The following is a 25,038-nucleotide window of genomic DNA, read 5'->3' on the forward strand; positions in this document are numbered from 1 at the left end:
ATTTTGGTGGCTGGCTCTTGAACTCACACCGTCTCCTGACAGTGACAGGAGTAAACATGTCATCGCTGAGGATTTCAAGTGCTATTTAAAGATTAATCACCTTTTACTGTTCACTTACTGCTGGAGGTTTGAAGAGGACATTTGAAACACGTTGGGAGACTTTCTGGGAAACTTTGTCAAGACTTCACCAACACTCTGTCAGCATTTACTCGGGAAATACTCTGAGGATTTCACCTATAAAGAGTAAGTGCTGTGTTACTCCACCTTATTGGAAACTTTATAGGAATCAGCAGGAGAAAGGGAGCGTTTGGTCATTGACATCTTGCTCGGTCTGCAGGAGGAATGGGAGGAGGACACGAGGCCAGGCTGAGCAGCACCAGCCGCGGCAGGAGAGAAGGACAGGAGAGACAGGAGAGGGAGGTGGACTCCTTCTCCTCTAAGTACAGGACATTCCTCCTCCTTTGGACCTCCTCCATCAAGACCTCCAGTACTGTATCTGTGAACCTGTGCCTTCGTTCCCTCAGTCCCTGAGTGATCCTGAAACATGCTGCTGTGTGTCAGACAGCACACTTCACACCTTCAGTGGAAATGTGTGTGTGGAACCCACTTATACTGCACCAAGAACATTGCTTCAAATCAGCACTCGAATGATGAACTGCAGCTTTCTGTTTTCATGCCTCCAGGCAATTTCAAATTATGGTCATCAGAATGTTGTGTGAAAACCAGATTTCAAACAGGCGAGTCTTATTATCACAGCACCCGTATCCCAAAATCACCAGCTGGAATTTCCTTCTGAAAACCACCCACTTCTGGGAGCTGGTCTGGCAAGTGAAGTGGGACACGGCCCCTCAGCAAAACTCCACATCAGAAGTGACCACTGGGATTTCTGCCATGATTTCCCTCTCTGAGCCTCTGTAACTCTGATCATTTTGTGACAGTGCACCCACCAGAATCAAATGACTGGAGCGACGGGAGAGAAATGGCTAAATGTGAACACACAGTGGGCTAATTCTGGATCAGGGATTTACCAGGAGTTATGGCAATGATGATGAAACTGCAGTTTCTGAGCAGTCAAGGCTACGTTGTCAGAATGCCAGCTATGGAAGCAGTAACTGTTGTCACTGTAGAAGTGACCAGAGCTCTTCTACCCTCCTCCTAATGTCTGGTTGGCAGCTACATTGATCTCCCGGACGGCCAGTGCCCAGGGTCTTCCTCACTTCATGTGTTGCCTCCCTCATTGTGTTGTCGGTGTGAGTTCTGGACTCCTCCAATTGTCCCGTCATCTGCACCAGGAGAGAAGAGACTGTCTCCACAGCCTGTGTGTGAGACCAATGCTCATCAATCATTGATCTTTACCAGCCGAGGCCTCGGAGATCTTGCTCTTGGAATCCTCAGCTGAGACCTCCTGCTTCTGTCACTCCCGGGGGAGAGACAGATTTCTCCTCAATGTTATCCCCAGTTCCTCCTGCTCACTGCTGCTCTGTGTCACAAATACTGCCTCCCTGAATGGGTTTGAAGATTCACCAATAGTTACAATAACACAACAGAATATTTATTTAATTACAATCCATACATTTACAAATGTGTAGGTCATGTTGAAAGAATGATCAGTTTGTTGTTCTGAAGAGGAGGAGGTGGAGGAGGATCGAGGTCTGTGTCTTTAGGTTTCATTCTGGTGGGGGACAGCAGCAGTTCATTACACAGCTCGTCCACCAGGTAACCCACCGGGCGGGTCAGACACGTTCCAGCTGCTGCAGGAGTAAAGTTGAAAAGGTCACGCGTGTTCTCGGAGCTGCTCCTGCTCATTATTGAAGAATAACTCACAATCCATGGTATAGGAATTGATCTTTCTCTGATCAATGGTTTTGTTTCTGAGAGTGAATCACAGCAGAGAGAATTCACAGCTAAATTTCAAACATCTATAAGTAGGGATTTGTGTGTCAATAGTGTGGAGACACTAAAGATCCCTTTGAATCAGACAATTATAGAGACGGAGCTGAATACATGGAAAGAAATGGAGGATGGGAACAGATGATGAACCTCTGCAAATTCAACAAGGGGGTTGTTCTGCTGCCAGAGCAATGGTGGAATATGCTGGTCCCAGTCTGCCTGGTATTGTGGAGCAGCTGGCTTCTCACATCCTTAAGATCCAACACTGTCAGGCAGTCACTGTGACTGTCTTCCTTGGAGAAGTGATAAAAGCTCCACAGGTTTCGAAGCATCTTAAACTAACTGCTGTGATAGGTATCTGAGGAAGTCCATGTAACTCCCATTGGGCTCCTCTAGATATCTATGAGGAAGCCTCGGCAGATCCAGTAAGTGGCAAGATCATCCACAGTGTTGACCTACAAGATCTGATGATCTCCTCACTCTTTCCATCCAAGTGCAACAATAAGTGAACCAGTTTGGAATGGACCTGTTGGTAGAAGAAAGATCTTCACCCTCAGATTCCACTTGGTCAAGTTTCCCAACACATTGGAACATTTCCACCTGTACTTTCTCACACCTTCCCTCAAAGAGTGACTGAATTCTGCTGAGGATTGTATCGACAAAGGGTGGATTAGTATTTTCTCTCAACTGAATCATGTATGACAGCACCTCAAGCATTAGCATCTCTTTGTTCTGCTTATTCCTCAACAGGTTAATGATTGAGTCCAGCACCCTCCAAAACCATCCAACATCTCCAAAGGTCATGTTCTCCAGGCCCCTGACACACTGCAATGAGAGAAGCAAACAGCAAATACCTCAACAATCTGCTCACCAGAGTGATTGTGAGTGGTTGCGAAGAGGATGGAAGGACAGCAAGTGACAATATTAGCTTGCCCAGCGGAGACAGAAATTGATGAAACCTGGTGGTGTTTGGTGGATCTCCCAGCTCCAAAACTTGAACAGAGACAGGGAATGAGGCCACCGTTCCCTTCTGCACCCCCTTTATCATCTCCGACTTCGGAGCACCAAACCTACATGGCTCAAGTGGTGACTAAGGTAACTGCAGCAGCCCCGACAGCGTCTCTAGTTGAAATTAGCTAACTCAATCAAGAGTGGGAATCAAGCCTGAGATCCTCTGGTTCATATGGTTGAATGTCAGGTGAACGGCAGTGCCTTTACCACTAGACCATTGGGAGAACTTGACAAAATGCATTTCTAAATTAAAACCTGCAATTTGTTTTCAGCAGCTTAAAAAACACAGATTTAGTTTATTTTCACAATTCCCTGTCTGGTTTTTACACAAATGCACTGAGTTCCCATTGAGCCTTGAGGATAGAGTGTAATTAGTCTACAAAAGCAGACAGGTCAAATGGCTACTGATTGGGACAATCCGATTAATGTCATTTGAGAATTATAATAACTTAAATCTCTGGGAAGGAGAGGAACTTATTACACTGGGTTTTTAAAAATCCACAATATAAGTGATTATGTTTGTAAACAGTTTCAAAGCAGCTGTTTACAGAAGTTAAAGGAACTCGGTTATGAATTATAGTCATCTTTTTGATGAGGCATTATTAGAGGTCATGCTAGATTAACACTGGTGTTTTGTAGAACCAATGCTTCTCTGGTCTCAAAATTCCTCGCGTTCGACCACAATGTTGCTCATCAACACATTTAGCCTTTAGATTCTTAACTATTTACAAACATCTCCCACTCCCCAAAAAATCTTATTCCCCGTGCTTGAATGGATCAGATTGTCGGACGGCTCTAATCTTGATTATCTCATGTTTTTTCATGCTTGTAGAGAAAGTGAATACATTTACAAAAGGTCAGGGATGAGTTCTGTTTGACTTGTGGGTTCTGGATTTCTTCGGTAAGTTGTATGGTCTGTTTAGTAGTGCAGTCTTCGGAAGGCAAGCCTGCTCTTGCTGCAGAGCCTCTGCTGGAAGCACAGCAGCTCAGTGAAGTGCTTGAAGACTCAATATCATCTGTCAAGCTGCTGTCTTCTAGATCTGGGGAGTAAAAAACACAATCACATGAATAAAAAGTTACTGTGCTGAGAATGTTTCAGGTTATTGAAGTGTTCTGGCTCAGTCTGGGTTCAACAAAATCCATAAGACAAACAAGCAGTTTCTCAATTGTATAAAATCCGTCATTCTTCAACTCAACCTAAATCGAAACAAATGTTACATTCTGTAGAAAAAAATTATTCCCTTATTGCTCAGGCTGTCAACACAGGCCAAACCCATGCATACGAGGTAGTCAATGTGACTGCATGGTGTCACAAGTGTTTCTGCCCCGACCTTTGAGGCCAGACTCCTTTTCTTAAAGATGGCCTTTTTGCACCTTCCCCATGCCCCGCACCATAATTCACTCCTCGCCAAGTGCACAAGTGACCTTACACACTACAAATTAGCAGCACTAGAACAGAACCGTGTGGGGCACTGCTCCCCACTTCCATCCCCACGGAGAAACTGCCCTTAACTCCTACTCTCCCCTCCCTCAGAACCAGTTTTTAATCCCATTTCATCCCCTTCCCCTAATTCCAAAAGTGTTAATCTTCTCCAATGGTCTCCTCTCTACTAACTTTTCCAAGGCATTCCGAATGTCCCTGTACACACGGCCACCATTATCTGTCACTTCGAAAGAACTCTATTGGGTTTTGTCGAGCACGATTTTCCTTTATGAAACCAGTGTTTCTGCTTCTAATTATTTTCTCACTTGGATATTTAGTAATTTTATCTTTAAAGATTCTAAACATTGACCTAGAAAATAAGAAATAGGAGCGGGTGTAGATTGTACGGCCCCTCGAGCCTCTCCACCATCCAATAAGATCATGGTTGATCTTCTACCTCAATCCATTTCCCACCCTATCCCCATTTCCCTTGTTTCCATTCGTGTCCAACACTCTACCAATCTCAGTCTTGAACATACTCACTCAACTAACATAGATGTTAAATTAACTGGGCTGCAATTATTCGGCTTAGTTCTGTCACCCTTTTCGAAGATGGATCTTACATTACCTCTGAATGAACACAATAAAAGTGTCAGTGCAAAGCTGAAACCACTTCACACTGATCGAAAATGCAGTCTAAATACACCCAAAATGGAAGAGGGAACTTCAGGATTTTGACCACAAGGACTTCATAATGGCTCCAGTTGATGTGAGGATTAGTGAAATAGATTCAGCAACACATTTGTGAATAAGATCTAGGGTTTTACAAAGAGGTGATGTAAAATACATACAGGTTTGACAAATCTATTTTGGAGATCTGTTAGCTGTACCTTGAGCTCACAGTTCTGTGTCCTCACCGTGCTTATCGTAACCTTGTCACTCTGCATGAGAGGGAGTCTCATGTAGGTGAGTTATCTCTTTTCCATTGGTTGTTTTGCCAATGCAAGCCACTTCACTCAGACTACAAAGCAAACAGATAACATATCCCCAGACATGTAGCTATTCAGCCTTACAGGTTATAAACATTGGGATTCTGAGGAATGCCATCTGGCCTATTCACAGGAACAAAGAACAAAGAACAGTACAGCACAGGAACAGGCCATTCGGCCCTCCAAGCCTGCGCCGATCTTGATGCCTGGCTAAACTAAAACCTTCTGCACTTCCGGGGCCCATATCCCTCTATTCCCATCCTATTCATGTATTTGTCAAGATGCCTCTTAAACGTCTCGATGGTACCTGCTTCCACCACCTCCCCTGGCAGCAAGTTCCAGGCACTCACCACCCTCGCACATCCCCTCTAAACTTTGCCCCTCTCATCTTAAACCTATGTCCCCTAGTAACTGACTCTTCCACCCTGGGAAAAAGCTTCTGACTATCCACTCTGTCCATGCCGTTTATAACTTTGTAAACCTCTATCATGTCGCCCCTCCACCTCCGTCGTTCCAGTGAAAACAATCCGAGTTTATCCAACCTCTCCTCATAGCTAATGCCCTCCAGACCAGGCAACATCCTGATAAACCTCTTCTGTACCCTCTCCAAAGCCTCCACATCCTTCTGGTAGTGTGGTGACCAGAATTGCATGCAATATTCTGTGGCCTAACTAAAGTTCTGTACAGCTGCAGCATGACTTGCCTATTTTTGTACTCTATGCCCCAACCGATGAAGGCAAGCATGCCATATGCCTTCTTGACTACCTTATCCACTTGCGTTGCCACTTTCAGTGACCTGTTGACCTGTACGCCCAGATCTCTCTGCCTGTCAATACTCCTAAGGGTTCTGCCATTTACTGTATACTTCCCACCTGCATTAGACCTTCCAAAATGCATTACCTCACATTTGTCTGAATTAAACTCCATCTGCATTTTCTCCGCCCAAGTCTCCAACCGATCTATATCCTGCTGTATCCTCTGACAATCCTCATCACTGTCCGCAGCTCCACCAATCTTTGTGTCGTCCGCAAACTTACTAATCAGACCAGCTACATTTTCCTCCAAATCATTTATATATACTGCAAACAGCAAAGGTCCCAGCACTGATCCCTGCGGAACACCACTAGTCACAGCCCTTCATTCAGAAAAGCACCCTTCCACTGCTACCGTCTGTCTTCTATGACCGAGCCAGTTCTGTATCCATCTTGCCAGCTCCCCTCTGATCCCGTGTGACTTCACCTGTTGTATCTGTCTGCCATGAGGGACCTTGTCAAAGGCTTTACTGAAGTCCATATAAATAACATCCACTGCCCTTCCTTCATCAATCATCTTTGTCACTTCCTCAAAAAACTCAATCAAATTAGTGAGACACGGCCTCCCCTTCACAAAACCATGCTGCCTCTCGCTAATAAGTTCGTTTGTTTCAAAATGGGAATAAATCTGTCCCGAAGAATCCTCTCTAATAATTTCCCTACCACTGACATAAGGCTCACCGGCCTATAATTTCCTGGATTATCCTTGCTACCCTTCTTAAACAAAGGAACAACATTGGCTATTCTCCAGTCCTCTGGGACCTCACCTGTAGCCAATGAGGATGCAAAGATTTCTGTCAAGGCCCCAGCAATTTCTTCCCTTGCCTCCCTCAGTATTCTGGGATAGATCCCATCAGGCCCTGGGGATTTATCTACCTTAATGCTTTGCAAGACACCCAACACCTCCTCCTTTTTGATAATGAGATGACTGAGACTATCTACACTCCCTTTCCTAGGCTCATCATCCACCAAGTCCTTCTCCTTGGTGAATACTGATGCAAAGTACCCATTTAGTACCTCGCCCATTTCCTCTGGCTCCACACATAGATTCCCTTCTCTGTCCTTGAATGGGCCAACCCTTTCCCTGGTTACCCTCTTGCTCTTTATATACGTGTAAAAAGCCTTGGGATTTTCCTTAATCCTGTTTGCCAATGACTTCTCATAACCCCTTTTAGCCCTCCTGACTCCTTGCTTAAGTTCCTTCCTACTGCATTTATATTCCTCAAGGGATTCGTCTGTTCCTTGCCTTCCAGCCCTTACAAATGCTTCCTTTTTCTTTTTGACGAGGCTCACAATATCCCGTGTTATCCAAGGTTCCCGAAACTTGCCAAACTTATCCTTCTTCCTCACAGGAACATGCTGGTCCTGGATTCTAATCAACTGACGTTTGAAAGACTCCCACATGTCAGATGTTGATTTACCCTCAAACAGCCGCCCCCAATCTAAATTCTTCAGTTCTTGCCTAATATTGTTATAATTAGCCTTCCCTCAATTTAGCACCTTCACCCGAGGACTACTCTTATTCTTATCCATAAGTACCTTAAAACCTATGGAATTATGGTCACTGTTCCCGAAATGCGCCCCTACTGAAACTTTGATCACCTGGCCGGGCTCATTCCCCAATACCAGGTCCAGTACGGTCCCATCCCTAGTTGGACTATCTACATATTGTTTCAAGAAGCCCTCCTGGATGCTCCTTACAAATTCTGCCCCATCCAAACCCCTAGCACTAAGTGAGTCCCAGTCAATATAGGGGAAGTTAAAATCACCCACCACGACAACCCTGTTACCTTTACATCTTTCCAAAATCTGTCTACATATCTGCTGGCTGTTGGGAGGCCTGTCGTAAACCCCCAACATCGTGACTGCACCCTTCCTATTCCTGAGCTCCACCCATATTGCCTCGCTGCATGACCCCTCCGAGGTGTCCTCCCGCAGTACAGCTGTGATATTCTCCTTAATGTAATGCAACTCCCCCACCCCTTTTACATCCCCCTCTATCCCGCCTGAAGCTTCTAAATCCTGGAACATTTAGCTGCCAATCCTGTCCTTCCCTCAACCAAGTCTCTGTAAAAGCAACAACATCATCGTTCCAAGTACTAATCCAAGCTCTAAGTTCATCTGCCTTCTGTTATACTTCTGGCATTGAAACAAATGCACTTCAGACCACCAGTCCCGCTGTTCTCCGCAACATCTCCCTGCCTGCTCTTCCTCTTAGCCTTCCTGGCCTTATATACTAGTTCCTCTTCATTTATTTCACTTGCTGTCCTACTGCTCTGGTTCCCACCCCCATGCCACACTAGTGTAAACCCTCCCGAGTGACACTAGCAAACCTCGCAGCCAGCTCATTGATGCAGAAAGAACTGCATCCCTCACTCCCACACTCTCCAACTGTTTCTTCAATGTTGCCAAGCTTTTTTATCTTCACTGCCCTATCTGGAAGTCTTTTCCACATGGCGATCACTATTTGTGTACGGAACACCTGACATCAGTCCTAATTTTGCTTTCTACCAGTTGAACCTGTGTGTCTTGGTTTGCTAAAATAACTGGCACTAGCCTTCATGTCCTAGGCTGACACTCCAATTTCACTTTCACTGAGGAGCCTCCTAGTCTGTAGATGGAGAATATTACTGCTGGGCACTTACGGGTTCAAACCCACATCATGTTGTTTTGTTGCAGCATCAACTATTGCATTATATATAACTTTACAAATAGCATTTCAATTATTTTATCCAATCATTGTTTTTTTTAACTTTTTCTCCTCCTCTGGTTGTTGAGTCCTCACTGGGATTATGATCCATGGGTTCGGTCAGCCCTCTAGAACATTCTTCATGTGTGAGCTGAGAGAGCCATTGTTGACAGGCTGCTTGGAGCACATCACAAGTTGAGCTTAATCTCTCCCTTGCCTCAGGTCCATCCCTGTGTAATTGACATCAAGTCACTGAATTGCTATTAGGAGGAGGAATCCTGGCTACGTTTTCCCATTCTTAAACTAAGGACACTGAGACTAAATGTGGTACATCAGCTCAGCACAAATCTGGGCAAATCTACCTTGGGGTTTCCGAGTTTCCATCATTCCATTGCCACGCCACATACACCCATTAAACCTTTAGGGGAGGTGGAACAACAAACAGCGGCAAAGAATTTTGATCCAGTTTCTCCAGTTGAATGTGTCCAGTGCATTTCTTTCTTTGTTTTAAAGAACATTTTTTCCTCAAGCCCCAAGAGAGTGGGAAAAGGAACTGGATTGTTATCTCACAACATTCTGTGCAGTTCAGTTCAGTCAAAACTCCGAATGGATGTGTTCTTTGAGATTTATGTCTTCTGGGAAAGCCATTCCCCCTCCCTCCTACCCTAAATGAAGAGGGAGCCCCTCTTATCTGTGCAGGGATAGGCACTGACATGTTGATGTTGCACCATGGACATTTGACAAAATTATTGACTCAGCCACAGACATGGAGGCAATTAATCTGTATATAAATTGTATAGCCAATCTGATGCCTTCAAAACACAGTCTGATTTAAAACATATTTCTCCCTGTAAATAAAGTAGCATACAAACATCAATGGAGAGCAGCACAAATGCATTAGCTAGCAAGCAAGCAATATAGTATGTAATGCCAATGCGAATTACTTCCATTGACAGAATAGAGCCAGCTACACCATGTCACGAGGCAGTAGATGGACCTTATCGATGACTTCTGTGGATTCACACTGTGTCAGGACTGCAAATTCATTCAATAAACCATGAAACCCAAGGAGATGATAGTTATTGTTTTTATTGAGGTGAGGCAATAGAAATATCAGCAGGAAAATGGACCATTTCTCATACTACTGATGTTCTTGTGTTCTTGTGTCTGTACAGAGTAGATAGGGAGAAACTGTTCCCATTGCTGGAAGGATCGACAACCAGAGGACACTGATTTAAGATGATTGACTAAAGAATCAATGGCAACATGAGGAAAAACTATTTTAAGCAGCGAGTAGTTAGGATCTGGAAGGCACTGCCTGAGAGTGCGGTGGAGGCAGGTTCAATCGAGGCCTTCAAAAGAGAATTGGATAATTACCTGAGGAGAAAAATTTGCAGGGCAATGGAGAAAAGGCAGGGGATTGAGACTAGGTGAGTTGCTCTTGCAGAGAGCTGGCATTGACACGATGGGCTGAATGGCCTCCTTCTGTGCTGTAACCAGTCACTGATTCGATGAGTTTATCATCTTAAAGCCCTGTTACATTTGCTCTTCCTTTTATCCATGTTAAAGACGAACATTTTTGATTTCTTTTGTTAAATACTGCTTACATGCTTACTTGCATGAATTTGTATTATTTATTCAGGTTGAATTGTCTTATTCAAAAAAATTATCTGTTTATTTATTTCTGTCTTATTTATTAATAACACCTAAGTACATTTATACACAATGATACACACAAATATATTCCAAAACCACACATACAGACACACACATTTATTCATAATGAGCCCATTGATGCACCCCCGGCTACAGTAAAATAGTGGTAATATTTACTGCACTAGTAATCCAGAGGCCTGGACTAATAATCTGGTGACAGTGATTTCAAATCCCAGTAATAATTTGGTGACAGTGATTTCAAGTCCTATCACCACATTTGCAGAATTTAAGTTCAGTTAATGAAATAAATCAGCAATAAATAGCTTGTATCAGTAATGGTGACAATGAAACAACTGGATTATTGGTTCACTGATGTTGTCAGGACAGGAAATCTGCTGTCCTCACCTGGTCTGGCCCATGTGTGACTTCAAACTCACAGCAATGTAGTTAACTCTTTACTGCTCTCTGAAATGCCTGAGCATACCGTTCATCTGTTTCAAATGAACAACAACAAGAAAAACTGCAAATCCACATGGGCTGCAGCTGTTCAGGAAGCCGGTTCAGCAGCAGCAGCTCAAGGGCAAGTCGGGATGGGCAGTAAATGTTGGCCTTGTAAACGATGTCCATATCTAATGAATGATCAATAAAACTCATCATTTACAGGATCACAGTTTCAATCACAGACATGTATAACATGATGTAGATTAGAAACATAATGAAAATACATTTACAACTGATACCGTCATAACTTCAGCACTCATTTCGTATATAAATGTGATACCCACATACACACACTGACAGTTTATATTGTCACAAGGTACTATTTGCAGTTCTAGGAAAAGTCTACACACCAGAGCTTTCCAAAGCCAAATGCTGCAGTTGTAGAAAATGTGAAATTAGGAAGGGAAATGTTCATAGAATCATAGAATAGTGAACAAAGAGACCATTTGGCCCATCGTGCCAGTGCTGTATATTTGGCAGTGTTCTCCAATTAGTCTAAGTGCGCTGCTTTTTCCTAAAAACATCTCAAAATGATACTCCCCTGTCCTGGCAATATATCCACATGACATTCATTTTATGGAAACTTTGCATGTAAGTCAGCCAATGACCAGAAGAGGGCAGCATGAACCGCCATTGCAGCTGAACATATTGGGCTGAATTTTACCAGCCTCTCGATGTCATGGGTCACGGCAGGAGGGGGCCATAAAATTCTGCGGGAAGAGGCCCGCCTCGACCCCCGACTTCGGGAAAGGCCCGCCGCATATTACCAGCAGTGGGGGGACCTCGGTGCAGCCTCCCCCCTCCCCCCCTCCACCCACCCCCAGCCGCTTGGCAATGGGACCAAGTGTGAGATTCTGAAACCAGTTTTCAGGCTTCAAAATGTGTTCAATGGGGAAGAAGAACAGTCAGAAGTCGTGGTCTATTTTGGAACCAATGACATGGGTAAGAAAAGGGTTGAGATCCTAGAATCAGAGTTTTAGGAGCTGGGAAGGAAGTTAAAGAGCAAGACCACAAAGGTTATAATATTTGGATTACTCCCATGTGTATTAGTGAGTATAGGAATAGTAGGATAATACAGGTTAATGCATGGCTGGAGAAATGGTGGATGAGGCAGGGCTACAGCTTCCAGGAACATTGTCACCACGTCTGGTGTTGATGTGACCTGCACAAGATGGACAGGACAAATGTCCTCGCAGTCACTTTAATTAATGCTTTGTGAAAGGATTTATACTAATTTGGCTGGGGGAGGGGCACAAGGATGAAGCATTAAAGAATAGATACAAGGTGCACCGAGGACTGAGAGAAACAAACAGCATTAGAATAAAGAATAGTTCAGAAACACAAGCCTCAAACAAGAGACAAATGCAAGGCAGACTGAGATAGGTTTAGAGTGCATGTTTGTAAATACTTGCAGCATGGTAAATAGGATTGGTGAGCTGCAGGTACAAGCAGTCACATGGGATTGTGATCCAGTGGCAATAACGGAGACATGGATCAAACAAGGGGAGGAATGGGAACTTAATATTCCTCACTGCGATGTATTCAAGAAAGATAGAGAAGAAAAATAGGCAGAGGATTGTGTGGGTGCAGCTGTATTGATCAAAGATACTGTTACAGCACTAGGAAGAGAAAATGTACTTGAGGGTTGAAAGGTAGAATCTATTTGTTTAGAATAATGCATCAACAGAGGAGTTATTCCACTGCTCAGTGTATATCCAGGCCACTAAATAGTAGGAAGTGGATAGAGGAGCAAATTTGTAGGCAAATTGTCGAAAGATGCAAGAACCTCTGAGTAATGCTAATGGGGATTTCAATTATCCGAATACAGGCTGGGAAAATAACTGTGTGAAGGGCAAAGAGGGAGAAGAATTCCTGGAATGTGTGTAAGAGAACTTTCTGAATCAGTATATTTCCATCCAATGGGGAAGGAGATGGTACTGGATCTAGATTTGGAGAATGAAGTCAGGTGAATGAAGTATGTTTCAGTCGGAGAGGATTGTGTGCAAGAATCATTAAAATATCATTCGTTTTAGAGTAGCTGTGAAAAAGGACTGTCTGTGTGGGTATAAGAACATAAGAAGTAGGAACAGCAGTAGGCCATTCAGCCCCTTGATCCTACTCCGCCATTCAATAAAATCATGGCTGATCTGATCGTGGTCTTAACTTCACTTTCCTGCCCCCTCATAACCCTTGGCTCCCTTGTCAATCAAAAATCTGTCGAACTCAGCCTTGAATATATTTATTGACCCAGCCTCCACTGCTCGCTGGGAAAGAGAATTCCAAACGCTAATGACCTACTGAGAGAAGAAATTCCTCCTCATCACCATCTTCAATTGGAATCACCTTAATTTGAAACTGTGTGCCCTATTTCTACATTCCCCCATGAGAGGAAACATCCTCTCAGCATCTAGCCTGTCGAGCCCCCTCAGGATCTGATATGTTTCAATAAGATCACCTCTCATTCTTCTAAACTCCAATGAGTACAGGCCCAACCTGCTCAACCTTTCCTCATAAGACAAACCCCTCATCCGAGGAATCAGCCTAGTGAACCTTTTCTGAACTTTTTCTCCCCCCAAAAATATGCTTTATTCATAAAAATCTGTAAAAAAAAAGGCATGACAAAACAGTTCAAAACAGCACCAAGTTGACATTCCAGAGATGTAGAGGAAAGGATAGCGAAGATGATTCTCGACAGGGGCGAGAGTAACAGGGTAGTTGTTATGGGGGACTTTAACTTTCCAAATATTGACTGGAAATACTATAGTTCGAGTACTTTAGATGGGTCTGTTTTTGTCCAGTGTGTGCAGGAGGGTTTTCTGACACAGTATGTAGACAGGCCAACCAGGGGCGATGCCACATTGGATTTGGTACTGGGTAATGAACCCGGCCAGGTGTTAGATTTAAATGTAGGTGAGCACTTTGGTGATAGTGATCACAATTCGGTTAGGTTTACCTTAGCGATGGGCAGGGACAGGTATATACCGCAGGGCAAGAATTATAGCTGGGGGAAAGGAAATTATGATGCGATTAGGCAAGATTTAGGATGCGTAGGATGGGGAAGGAAACTGCAGGGGATGGGAACAATCGAAATGTGGAGCTTATTCAAGGAGCAGCTACTGAGTGTCCTTGATAAGTATGTACCTGTCAGGGAAGGAGGAAGTTGTCGAGCGAGGGAGCCGTGGTTTACTAAAGAAGTTGAAGCGCTTGTCAAAAGGAAGAAGAAGGCTTATGTTAGGATGAGACGTGAAGGCTCAGTTAGGGCGCTTGAGAGTTACAAGCTAGCCAGGAAGGATCTAAAGGGAGAGCTAAGAAGAGCAAGGAGAGGACACGAGAAGTCATTGGCGGATAGGATCAAGGAAAACCCTAAGGCTTTCTATAGGTATATCAGGAATAAAAGAATGACTAGAGTTATATTAGTTTAGAGATACAGCACTGAAACAGGCCCTTCAGCCCACCGAGTCTGTGCCGACCATCAACCGCCCATTTATACTAATCCTACACTAATCCCATATTCCCACCTGTCCCTATATTTTCCCTACCACCTACCTATACTCGGGGCAATTTCTAATGGCCAATTTACCTATCAACCTGCAAGTCTTTGGCATGTGGGAGGAAACCGGAGCACCCGGAGGAAACCCACGCAGACACAGGGAGAACTTGCAAACTCGACACAGGCAGTACCCGGAATTGAACCCAGGTCGCTGGAGTTGTGAGACTGCGGTGCTAACCACTGCGCCACTATTCCGCCCCAGATGAGAGGCAATCAAGGATAGTAGTGGGAAGTTGTGTGTGGAATCAGAGGAGATAGGGGAAGCGTTAAATGAATATTTTTCGTCAGTATTTACAGTAGAGAAAGAAAATGTTGTCGAGGAGAATACTGAGATTCAGACGACTAGGCTAGATGGGATTGAGGTTCACAAGGAGGAGGTGTTATTTTGGAATTTTGGAAAGTGTGAAAATAGATAAGTCCCCTGGGCCAGATGGGATTTATCCTAGGATTCTCTGGGAAGCTAGAGAGGAGATTGCAGAGCCTTTGTCCTTGATCTTTATGTCATCATTGTCGACAGGAATAGTGCTGGAAGACTGGAGGAGAGCAAATGTTGTCCCCTTGTTCAAGAAGGGGAGTAGAGACAGCCCTGGTAATTATAGACCTGTGAGCCTTACTTCGGTTGTGGGTAAAATGTTGGAAAAGGTTATAAGAGACAGGATTTATAATCATCTTGAAAAGAATAAGTTCATTAGCGATAGTCAGCACGGTTTTGTGAAGGTTAGGTCGTGCCTCACAAACCTTATTGAGTTTTTCGAGAAGGTGACCAAACAGGTAGATAAGGGTAAAGCAGTGGATGTGGTGTCTATGGATTTCAGTAAGGCGTTTGATAAGGTTCCCCACGGTAGGCTATTGCAGAAAATACGGAAGTATGGGGTTGAAGGTGATTTAGAGCTTTGGATCAGAAATTGGCTAGCTGAAAGAAGACAGAGGGTGGTGGTTGATGGCAAATGTTCATCCTGGAGTTCAGTTACTAGTGGTGTACCGCAAGGATCTGTTTTGGGGCCACTGCTGTTTGTCATTTTTATAAATGACCTGGAAGAGGGTGTAGAAGGGTGGGTTAGTAAATTTGCGAGTGACACGAAGGTCGGTGGAGTTGTGGATAGTGCCGAAGGATGTTGTAGGGTACAGAGGGACATAGATAGGCTGCAGAGCTGGGCTGAGAGATGGCAAATGGAGTTTAATGTGGAAAAGTGTGAGGTGATTCACTTTGGAAGGAGTAACAGGAATGCAGAGTACTGGGCTAATGGGAAGATTCTTGGTAGTGTAGATGAACAGAGAGATCTTGGTGTCCAGGTACATAAATCCCTGAAAATTGCTACCCAGGTTAATAGGGCTGTTAAGAAGGCATATGGTGTGTTAGCTTTTATTAGTCGGGGGATCGGGTTTCGGAGCCACGAGGTCATGCTGCAGCTGTACAAAACTCTGGTGAGACTGCACCTGGAGTATTGCGTGCAGTTCTGGTCACCGCATTATAGGAAGGATGTGGAAGCTTTGGAAAGGGTGCAGAGGAGATTTACTAGGATGTTGCCTGGTATGGAGGGAAGGTCTTACGAGGAAAGGCTGAGGGACTTGAGGTTGTTTTCGTTGGAGAGAAGGAGGAGGAGAGGTGACTTAATAGAGACATATAAGATAATCAGAGGGTTAGATAGGGTGGATAGTGAGAGTCCTTTTCCTCGGATGGTGATGGCAAACACGAGGGGACATAGCTTTAAGTTGAGGGGTGATAGATATAGGACAGATGTTAGAGGTAGTTTCTTTACTCAGAGAGTAGTAGGGGCGTGGAACGCCCTGCCTGCAACAGTAGTAGACTCGCCAACTTTAAGGGCATTTAAGTGGTCATTGGATAGACATATGGATGAAAATGGAATAGTGTAGGTCAGATGGTTTCACAGGTCGGCGCAACGTCGAGGGCCGAAGGGCCTGTACTGCGCTGTAATGTTCTAATTCTAATTCTAAAAAAAAGGTGCAAAAGAAATCAGTTTTCTTCAAAGCAGGAGTGAGTTGCCACACAACCCTTCCATTCCTTTTTTCATGTCGTGTACATTTTACAGCAAACCCACATTTGGTGTAGACAGCCTGAGGGGTTTCCCATGGGTCCAGCCCCTCAGTTCACTATGGTGGGAGGACTTTACACTGTGGTCTTTCCCCATTGAGCCTTTGTGACGGCAGCCCCAAGCTTGAGTGCATCCCTCAGCCTGTAGTCCTGGACCTTGGAATGTGCCAGTTTGCAACACTCGGTGGTGGACAACTCTTTGCGCTGGAAGACCAGCAAGTTTCGTACAGACCAAAGAGCGTCTTTCACCAAATTGATAGTCCTCCAGCAGCAGTTGATGTTTATCTCAGTGTGTGTCCCTGGGATCAGCCCACAGAGCACAGACTCCTGTGTTACAGAGCTGCTTGGGATGAACCTCGACAAATGCTTTTCCACACATGCTTTGCAAATACACATTCCAGAAGGAGTCTCTTCCCCACTGCAGCCACCTCAAGGGCAGCGTGTGGAGGGGGATAGACTCCGGGTGTGCAAGAGGGATCTGACGGGGAGGGCCCTTCTCACCAGCAGCCAAGCTACATCCTGGTGCTTGTTTGATAGTTCTGGTGATGAGGCATTCCGTCAAAGGACTTTGACGGTCTGCTTGGGGAACCATCCGACCGGATCCACCATCTCCTTTTCCCAAAGGGCCTTGAGGACATTCTGTGCAGACCACTGCCTGATGGATTGGTGGTCAAAGGTGTTTTCCCGCAGAAACATTCCCACATCGGATAGTTGGTACGACATGGTCCAACTGGTTGGAGCGTTCCGCGGCAATGTGACCAGGCCCATCCTTCACAACAACGGGGACAGATAGAACCTCAGCACGTAGTGACACTTGGAGTTTGCGTACTGGGGGTCTACACACAGCTTGATGCAGCCGCACAAGAAGGTGGTCATCAGGATGAGGGCGATGTTGGATACATTCTTCCCGCCCTTATCCAGAGGTTAGAACATCGTGTCCCTCCGGACCTGGTCCATTTTAGACCTCCAGATCAAGTGGAAAATGGCTCGGGTGACCACCACAGCGCAGGAGTGGAGAATGGGCGACTTGCGCCACGTACAGCAACAACGTGAGCACCTCGCACCTGATGACCAGGTTCTTACCCACAATGGAGAGATTGTTGCTCCCACATGCTCAGTTTATGGTGGACCCTGGCTTCCCTGAACTTTTTTTTAATTTCCAAAATATACTTTATTCATAAAAATCTGTAAAAAAATTACATGACAAAACAGTTCTAAACAGCACCAAGTCAAAAATTACAAATAGTGCAAAGGAGGTCAGTTTCCTTCAATACAGGAGTGAGTTGTCTCACAACCCTTCCATTTCATTTTTCATGCCATGTACATTTTACAGCAAACGGAAATTTCCCAAAACAGTTCGAGGGGTTTTCCATGGAGCCAGCCCCTCAGTTCAGCTTGGTGGGGGGACCTTACACTGTGGTCTTTCCCCATTGAGCCTTTGCTGCAGCTGCCCCAAGCTTTAATGCGTCCCTCAGCACGTAGTGCTGGACCTTGGAATGTACCAGTCTGCAACATTCGGTCGTGGACAACTCTTTGCGCTGCAAGACCAGCAGGTTTCGGGCAGACCAAAGGGCGTCTTTCACCGAATTGATAGTCCTCCAGCAGCAGTTGATGTTTGTCTCGGTGTGCATCCCTGGGAACAGCCCGCAGAGCACAGACTCCTGTGTTACGGAGCTGCTAGGGATGAACCTCAACAAAAACCACTTCATCTCTTCCACACCTGCTTTGCAAAGACACATTCCAGGAGGAGGTGGGCAATCATCTCTTCCCCACCACAGCCACCGCGGGGGGAATTGCGCGGAGGGGACGAGACTTCGGGCGTGCAGGAAGGATCTGACGGGGAGGGCCCTTCTCACCACCAGCCAAGCTACATCTTGGTGCTTGCTTGAAAGTTCTGGTGATGAGGCCTTCCACCAAATGACTTTGACGGTCTGCTCAGGGAACCATCCGACAGGATCCCCCGTCTCCTTTTCCCGTAGGGCCTTGGGGACATTCCGTGCAGACCACTGCCTGATGGATCGGCGGTCAAAGGTGTTTTCCTGCAGAAACTGCTCCACGAAGGATAGGCAGTACGGCACGGTCCAACTGCATGGAGCGTTCCGCGGCAATGTGACCAGGCCCATCCTTTGCAACACCGGGGACAGATAGAACCTCAGCACGTAGTGACACTTGGAGTTTGCGTACTGGAGATCTACACACAGCTTGATGCAGCTGCACACGAAGGTGGTCATCAGGATGAGGGCCACGTTGGGTACATTTTTCCCACCGTTGTCCAGAGATTTGAACATCGTGTCCCTCCGGATCCGGTCCATTTTAGATCTCCAGATGAAGCGGAAAATGGCTCGGGTGACCGCCACAGCGCAGGAGTGGGGTATGGGCCAGACCTGCACCACATACAGCAACAATGTGAGCGCCTCGCACCTGATGACCAGGTTCTTACCCACAATGGAGAGAGATCGCTGCCCCTCCCTTCCGAACCATATCCCCAGCACCTTCAGGTAGTCTGACCTGACGGTGAAGGGGACAAAGGATCGGTCAGCCCAGTTCCCAAAGAACATGGCCTTGCTCTTGCCATGGTTAACTTTGGCTCCCGAGGCCAGTTCAAACTGGTCGCAGATACTCATCAGTCTGCGCACGGACAGTGGATCCGAGCAGAAGACGGCGACGTCATCCATGTACAGGGAGGTTTTCACCTGAGTGCCTCCACTGCCTGGGATTGTCACCCCTCTTACGCTCGCATCCTTCCTAATAGACTCAGCAAAGGGTGCAATACAGCAAACAAACAAGACCGGGGAGAGAGGACAGCCCTGTCTGACTCCAGATTTGATCGGGAAACTTTCCGATTCCCACCCGTTGATTGAGACTGCGCTACTGATGTTTGTGTAGAGCAGTTGGATCCAATTGCAGATTCCCTCCCCAAACCCCATTTTGGAAAGCACGTCCATCATGTAGGTGTGCGATATCCTGTCAAAAGCCTTCTCCTGGTCCAGGCTGATGAGGCAGGTGTCCACCCTCCTGTCCATACATAGGCGATCGTATCCCTGGGTAGTGCGAGACTATCAGAGATCTTCCTGTCGGGTACAGTACAGGTCTGATCAGGGTGAATCACCAACTCCAGAGCAGACTTGACTCGACTGGTGATGACTTTGGACAGAATCTTGTAATCAACATTAAGCAGTGAGATGGGCCGCCAATTTCTGATTTTTGCCCTCTCCCCCTTCCGCTTGTAAATGAGGGTGATGATGCCTTTCCTCATGGATTCTGACATGCTGCCGGCCAGGAGCATACTCTCGTATACTTCCAGCAGGTCCGGGCCGACCCAGTTCCACAGGGCCGAGTACAACTCAACCGGTAAGCCGTCGCTCCCGGGAGTTTTACTCGTCTCGAAGGACTCAACGGCCTTTGTCAGCGTGTCCAGAGTTAGTGGCTTGTCCAGTCTCTCCCTCCTGCTGTTATCTAAGACCTTTGTGATAGATGACAGGAAGGACTGGGAGGCTCTGCTGTCTGTGGGCTTCGCGTCATACAGCCCAGCATTAAAGTATTTGCTAATCCTTAGTATGTCGGACTGTGAAGACGTGACTGAGCCATCCTCTTCCTTCAGGCTGCTGATAACAGAGCTCTCTGTGTGTACCTTTTGGAAGAAGTAATGCGAGCACATCTCATCCTGCTCAATGGAGCGAAATCTGGACCGGAAGATGATCTTGGAGGCCTCCGCGGCAAAGAACGAGGCCTGCTGGCTCTTCACCTCTTGGAGGTCCTCCTTGACCTCGACCCCCATTGATTGCAGCCGGAGCAGATTTTGCATACTTTTCTGGAGTCGGGACATTTCCCTCTGTCTCTCTCTCGCCCTCTGAACACCTTTGTGGATGAAGAACCTCTTGATGTTCTCCTTGATCGCTTCCCACCACTGAACTGGAGACTCAAAGAGAGGTTTCACGGTCCTCTAACCTTTGTTATCCCTTTTGAGTTCCTCAACGTTCTCTGGGGTCAGCAGTGTAGCATTGAGCTTCTACCTCCCTCTGCCAACCCGCTGGACGTCCTGTAAGTGACAGTCGGCCAGTAAGAGGCAGTGGTCGGAGAAGAACACCGGCTTGACATCGGTGGATCTGACCGTGACAGCACGGGACACAAACAGGAAGTCAATCCTGGAACGGGCAGACCCGTCCGATCTTGACCATGTGTATCTGCGCTGCGCTCCGTCTGCAGGTTTGCTGAAGACGTCGTGCAGTTTGGCATCTTTAACTGTTTCTATTAGGAATCTGGACGTAGCGTCCAGTTTGCTGTCGTCACTGCTGGATCGTCCAGCCGCATTGATGATGCAGTTGAAGTCACCGCCTAGGATGACTGGCCTGGACGTCGCCAGCAGCAGTGGGAGCTGCTGGAAGACGGTCAGCCGCTCGCTGCGTTGTACCGGGGCGTACACGTTGATCAACCGGAGCGGAGCGTTGTTGTCCATTACGTCTGCTACGAGGAGGCGACCGCCCACCACCTCCTTAACTTCGGAGATGGTGAAGTTACCTCCCCGCAGCAGAATACCCAGGCCGGAGGAATGGCAGTCATTACCCCCCGACCAGATCGATGGCCCATGGGACCACCATCGTGACCACTGCCTGTAGGTGCTGAGATGTGGTATTCCACACTCCTGCAGAAACAGGAGGTCGGCTTTGACCTTGGCAAGGTAATCCAAGGTTGAAACATATCGCGTAGTGGATTTAATGCTAGGCACATTAATGGAAGCAATCCTTATACCCATTTTTTAAAAGTTGGTTGTTGCTTCCCATACCATTTGTCCTTGCTAGTCCCAGTCCTTCGGGATGTTCCTGCATACCCATAGTGTACGCAAGCTGTTTCACATTCGTTGGGCTCAGAAACCCCTCCTGGTTTTTCATGCAGGGTTTGTTCCGCTGGGTTGACATCGGGGGGGTCTTGTAGGCAGTAAGGATCGGGTTGTCCTCTGCTGTTCCCCTCTGTTCCTCCTCGAAAACATCACTGCTCCCTGCTTCCCGGAGCTGAGGTGCGCCAGACGTGTCTTTGCTCTCAGTGTCCCGGAGCTGGGATGCGCTGGCCATTTCGTTAGGTGTGGCACTTTGGGGTTGGGGCTCGCCAGGCCCATCACATCTTCCTGTGTCCGGGGGCTGGGGGGCGTTATCTTCCAGCTCCTTGGAGTTCTGCCGCTTCTTTTGAAGGGGCCGTCGTTCCAGCACTTCCTCATCCAGTGAAGAGGAGCTGTTGTAGTCTGTCTCAGAAGGTAGTCTCCACTTGCCACTGGTTTGGGTGGTGACCTGTTCTGCTTTTGGAGGTCTTTTCTTTGTGTTTTTCCTTTGTACCACTTTCCACTGACCGGTTTGTCCATCTGCTGCCTCCTCCTCCATTGATTCTGTCTGTGGAGGAGGGGTTTCCGGGTGCAGGGGAGGTGCTGGGTCGCTGGTTTCAGCTGCCTCCCCTTTGTTCTCCTTCTCAGGTAGAAGTTCCTCACTGCGGAGAAGGTTGCTTGTCTTCTTTCCAGCACCTGACGCCTTCGTCGAACCTTCTCCCGGCCTTTCCTTGGACCTTGCTGCCTGAGCATAACTGAGGCAGCGTTTGGGGCAGGTTTTGTAGAGATGGCCTGCCGCACCGCACAAGTTGCAACACTTAGTCTGCTTACAGTCCTTGGTCTGATGGCCTTCCTCCTTGCAGTTCTTGCAAACAACCATGCTGCAGCTAGCTGCCGCGTGACCAGATTTGCCACAGGTGCAGCAAAATCTGGGCTGCCCAGCATAGACCAAGAAGCCTCGACTTCCCCCGATAGCGAAGCTGGAGGGAGGGTGGATAATGGTTCCACTGGCATCGACCTTCAAGGTCACCTTGACCTGCCGCTTGCTGGTCCAAATCTCAAAGGGGTTCTTGACATCAGTGCTGCTGCCGGCCACCTCGACGTACTTGGCGAGAAAGGTGAGTACATCCACCACCGGAACATGGGGGTTGTAGAGGTGAATCGTCACCACCTGGTCACGTTGTGAAGAGTGCCTTCACTGTGAGGATCGACAACGGCGCCTGGTCCCCTTTCTCCTTGAACGCCTTCAGGAACTTGATGCATCCTGCCACATTCTTGAACATCATGTCGAAATACCCACTGTTGGGGAAATCCTGCAGGCAGAAGATGTCCGAAGCTCGAAATCCACAGCAATTGATGAGGATTTTCTTGATGAAGAAGGTGCGATCGACCAGTGCATCTCCTTCCTTGTCCTTCACCACCACCCGAACGGTGTTCCGCACTCCCTGGCCTGAAGCGCGAAGATTGGTTATAGCCATTTTACTCAAAGCCTACCCAGGATCAAAAGCCAATGATCATGCTTTCTTCTCTTCCAAATAAGCACCGATAAGAACAGATACTACACTTGATCTTAGCCAAAAGGCCCTTATTTATGTTTAAAATACTAGTCTGGGACCCACTCTTCTCTCCCTCAAACTGAATGTAAAATTCAATCATATTATGATTGCTACTACCTAGGGGCACCTGAACTATGAGGTCATTAATTAATCCTATCTCGTTGCACAATGCCAGGTCTAGTATAGCCTGCTCTCTGGTTGGCTCCAGAATGTATTGTTCCAAGAAGTTATCCCAAAAACATTCTATGTATTCCTCATCTAGGCAACCTCTGCCCATCTGAATTTTCCAGTCTATATGTAGATTAAAACCCCCCATAATTATCGCTGTACCTTTCTGACAAGCTGCCATTATTTCTTCCTTTATACCCCATCCTACAGTGTGGTTAATGTTAGGTGGCCTATACACTGCTCCCACAAGTGACTTCTTGCCTTCATGATTTCTCATCTCTACCCAAACTGCTTCTACATCCTGATCTCCTAAACTTAGGTCATCCCTCTCTATTGTGCTAATACCATCATTAATTAACAGAGCTACCCCATCACCTTTTCCAAGCTTCCTGTCCTTCCTAAATGCCATGTCACCTCCAATATTCACATTCCAATCTATGTCGCCCTGCAGCCATGTCTCTGTAATGACTATCAGATCGAGATCGTACTTATTTATGCTATTTGTGCTCTCAGTTCATTTGTTTTGTTTCGAATGCTCCATGCATTCAGATACAGAGCATTTAGTTTTGTCCTTTTATTATTTTTGTCACCTCTAGCCTTATCTGTTGATTTACTCTTTGATTTGTATGCTTTGTCTCTTCCTGTCTCGGTCTCTTTATCATTTCCCCTATTTATACCTTTCTCTCTTGCCTTGTCTCTCCTCCTTGATTCACCATATCTTCCCAAATTTGATCCCTTGCCCCCACTATTCAGTTTAAAACCGTCTCTACTTCCCTAGTTATGTGGCTCGCTAGAACACCGGCCCCAGCATGGTTCAGGTGCAGACTGTCCCAACGGTACAGCCACCTCTTTCCCCAGTACTGGTGCCAATGCCCCACGAACCAGAACCCACTACTACCACACCAGACTTTGAGCTGTGCATATGTTTCTCTAATCTTATTTGTCCTATGCCAATTTGCACGTGGCTCAGGTAATAATCCAGAGATGATTACCTTTGAGGTTCTGCTTCTTAATTTGCTGCCTAGTTCCTCATTCTGACGATGCAGAACCTCTATCCTTGTCCTGCCTATGTCGTTGGTACCGACATGTACCACGACAACTGGATCCTCCCCCTCCCATTGTATGTTTCACTCCAGCCCTGAGCAGATGTCCTTAATCCGAACACCGGCAGGCAACACAGCCGTCTGGACTCTTGCTCTTTGCTGCAGAGAACAGAGTCAATCCACCTTACTATACTGTCTCCTACCACCACTACATTCCTTTTTTCTCACTCTTTGAGCCGCAAACACTTACTACAGATGTGTTTGCCCTGGATCACACTGGCATCCAGGAGCTCCCACATGCTGCAGCTGTGACACATCACCTGTCCTGTCATCCTTAAAGTGTTCTAATTAACTACTTAATTATTTTATTCAATTATTTATTTTATTGTATATTTTATTAAGCTTACCACTAGTTTGTTTACTATTTTAAACGTTAGGACTAAAATGGACCTTAATCACTTACCAGATAGTCATCAAACATGCAGCTTCTTCCAAATCAATGAACTACCTGCTTGCCTGTGATGTCACAGCTTACCAGGTCCTCACCAAACAGCTCCTTCCACTGCACCGAAGCAAGAACCAAATCCTGCAAACTCACCCCAGCGGCTCTCTGTTTCCCTGCTCTCACTCTCCATTGTGATGTCACTCCTGCCTTGCTCTGTCTCCAAGTCTGTGCTTTTGACGCACTTCTTATCTCTCTGTTCCGTCGTGCTCCTGTGTCTCTGGTCCAAAATTAGACTTTGATGAGACTCGAACCCACACCTTTGAACATTTTCTCTATCATTATTTATCAGGTCCAACACGCTATCCATTGCACCACAGAGCCACATATGTTTGAAGAAACATCACCAGGGCCTTTGATCTTGTCAGCAGAGATGGTCTCT

General features: G+C 46.4%; 1 long non-coding RNA gene across 1 annotated transcript in view; it reads right to left on the minus strand.

Moving 5' to 3' along the window:
- Nucleotides 1-3,215: 3,215 nt before the first annotated feature.
- The window catches only part of LOC137350462 (uncharacterized), a 44,587-nt gene continuing 22,764 nt past the window's right edge, over nt 3,216-25,038 (minus strand). Inside the window, exon 3 of the long non-coding RNA XR_010969431.1 lies at nt 3,216-3,941. This is a non-coding gene — a long non-coding RNA (uncharacterized lncRNA). The remainder of the gene's footprint in view (nt 3,942-25,038) is intronic.

This window comes from Heterodontus francisci, chromosome 35, assembly GCF_036365525.1.
Source record: "Heterodontus francisci isolate sHetFra1 chromosome 35, sHetFra1.hap1, whole genome shotgun sequence".
NCBI lineage: Eukaryota > Metazoa > Chordata > Chondrichthyes > Heterodontiformes > Heterodontidae > Heterodontus > Heterodontus francisci.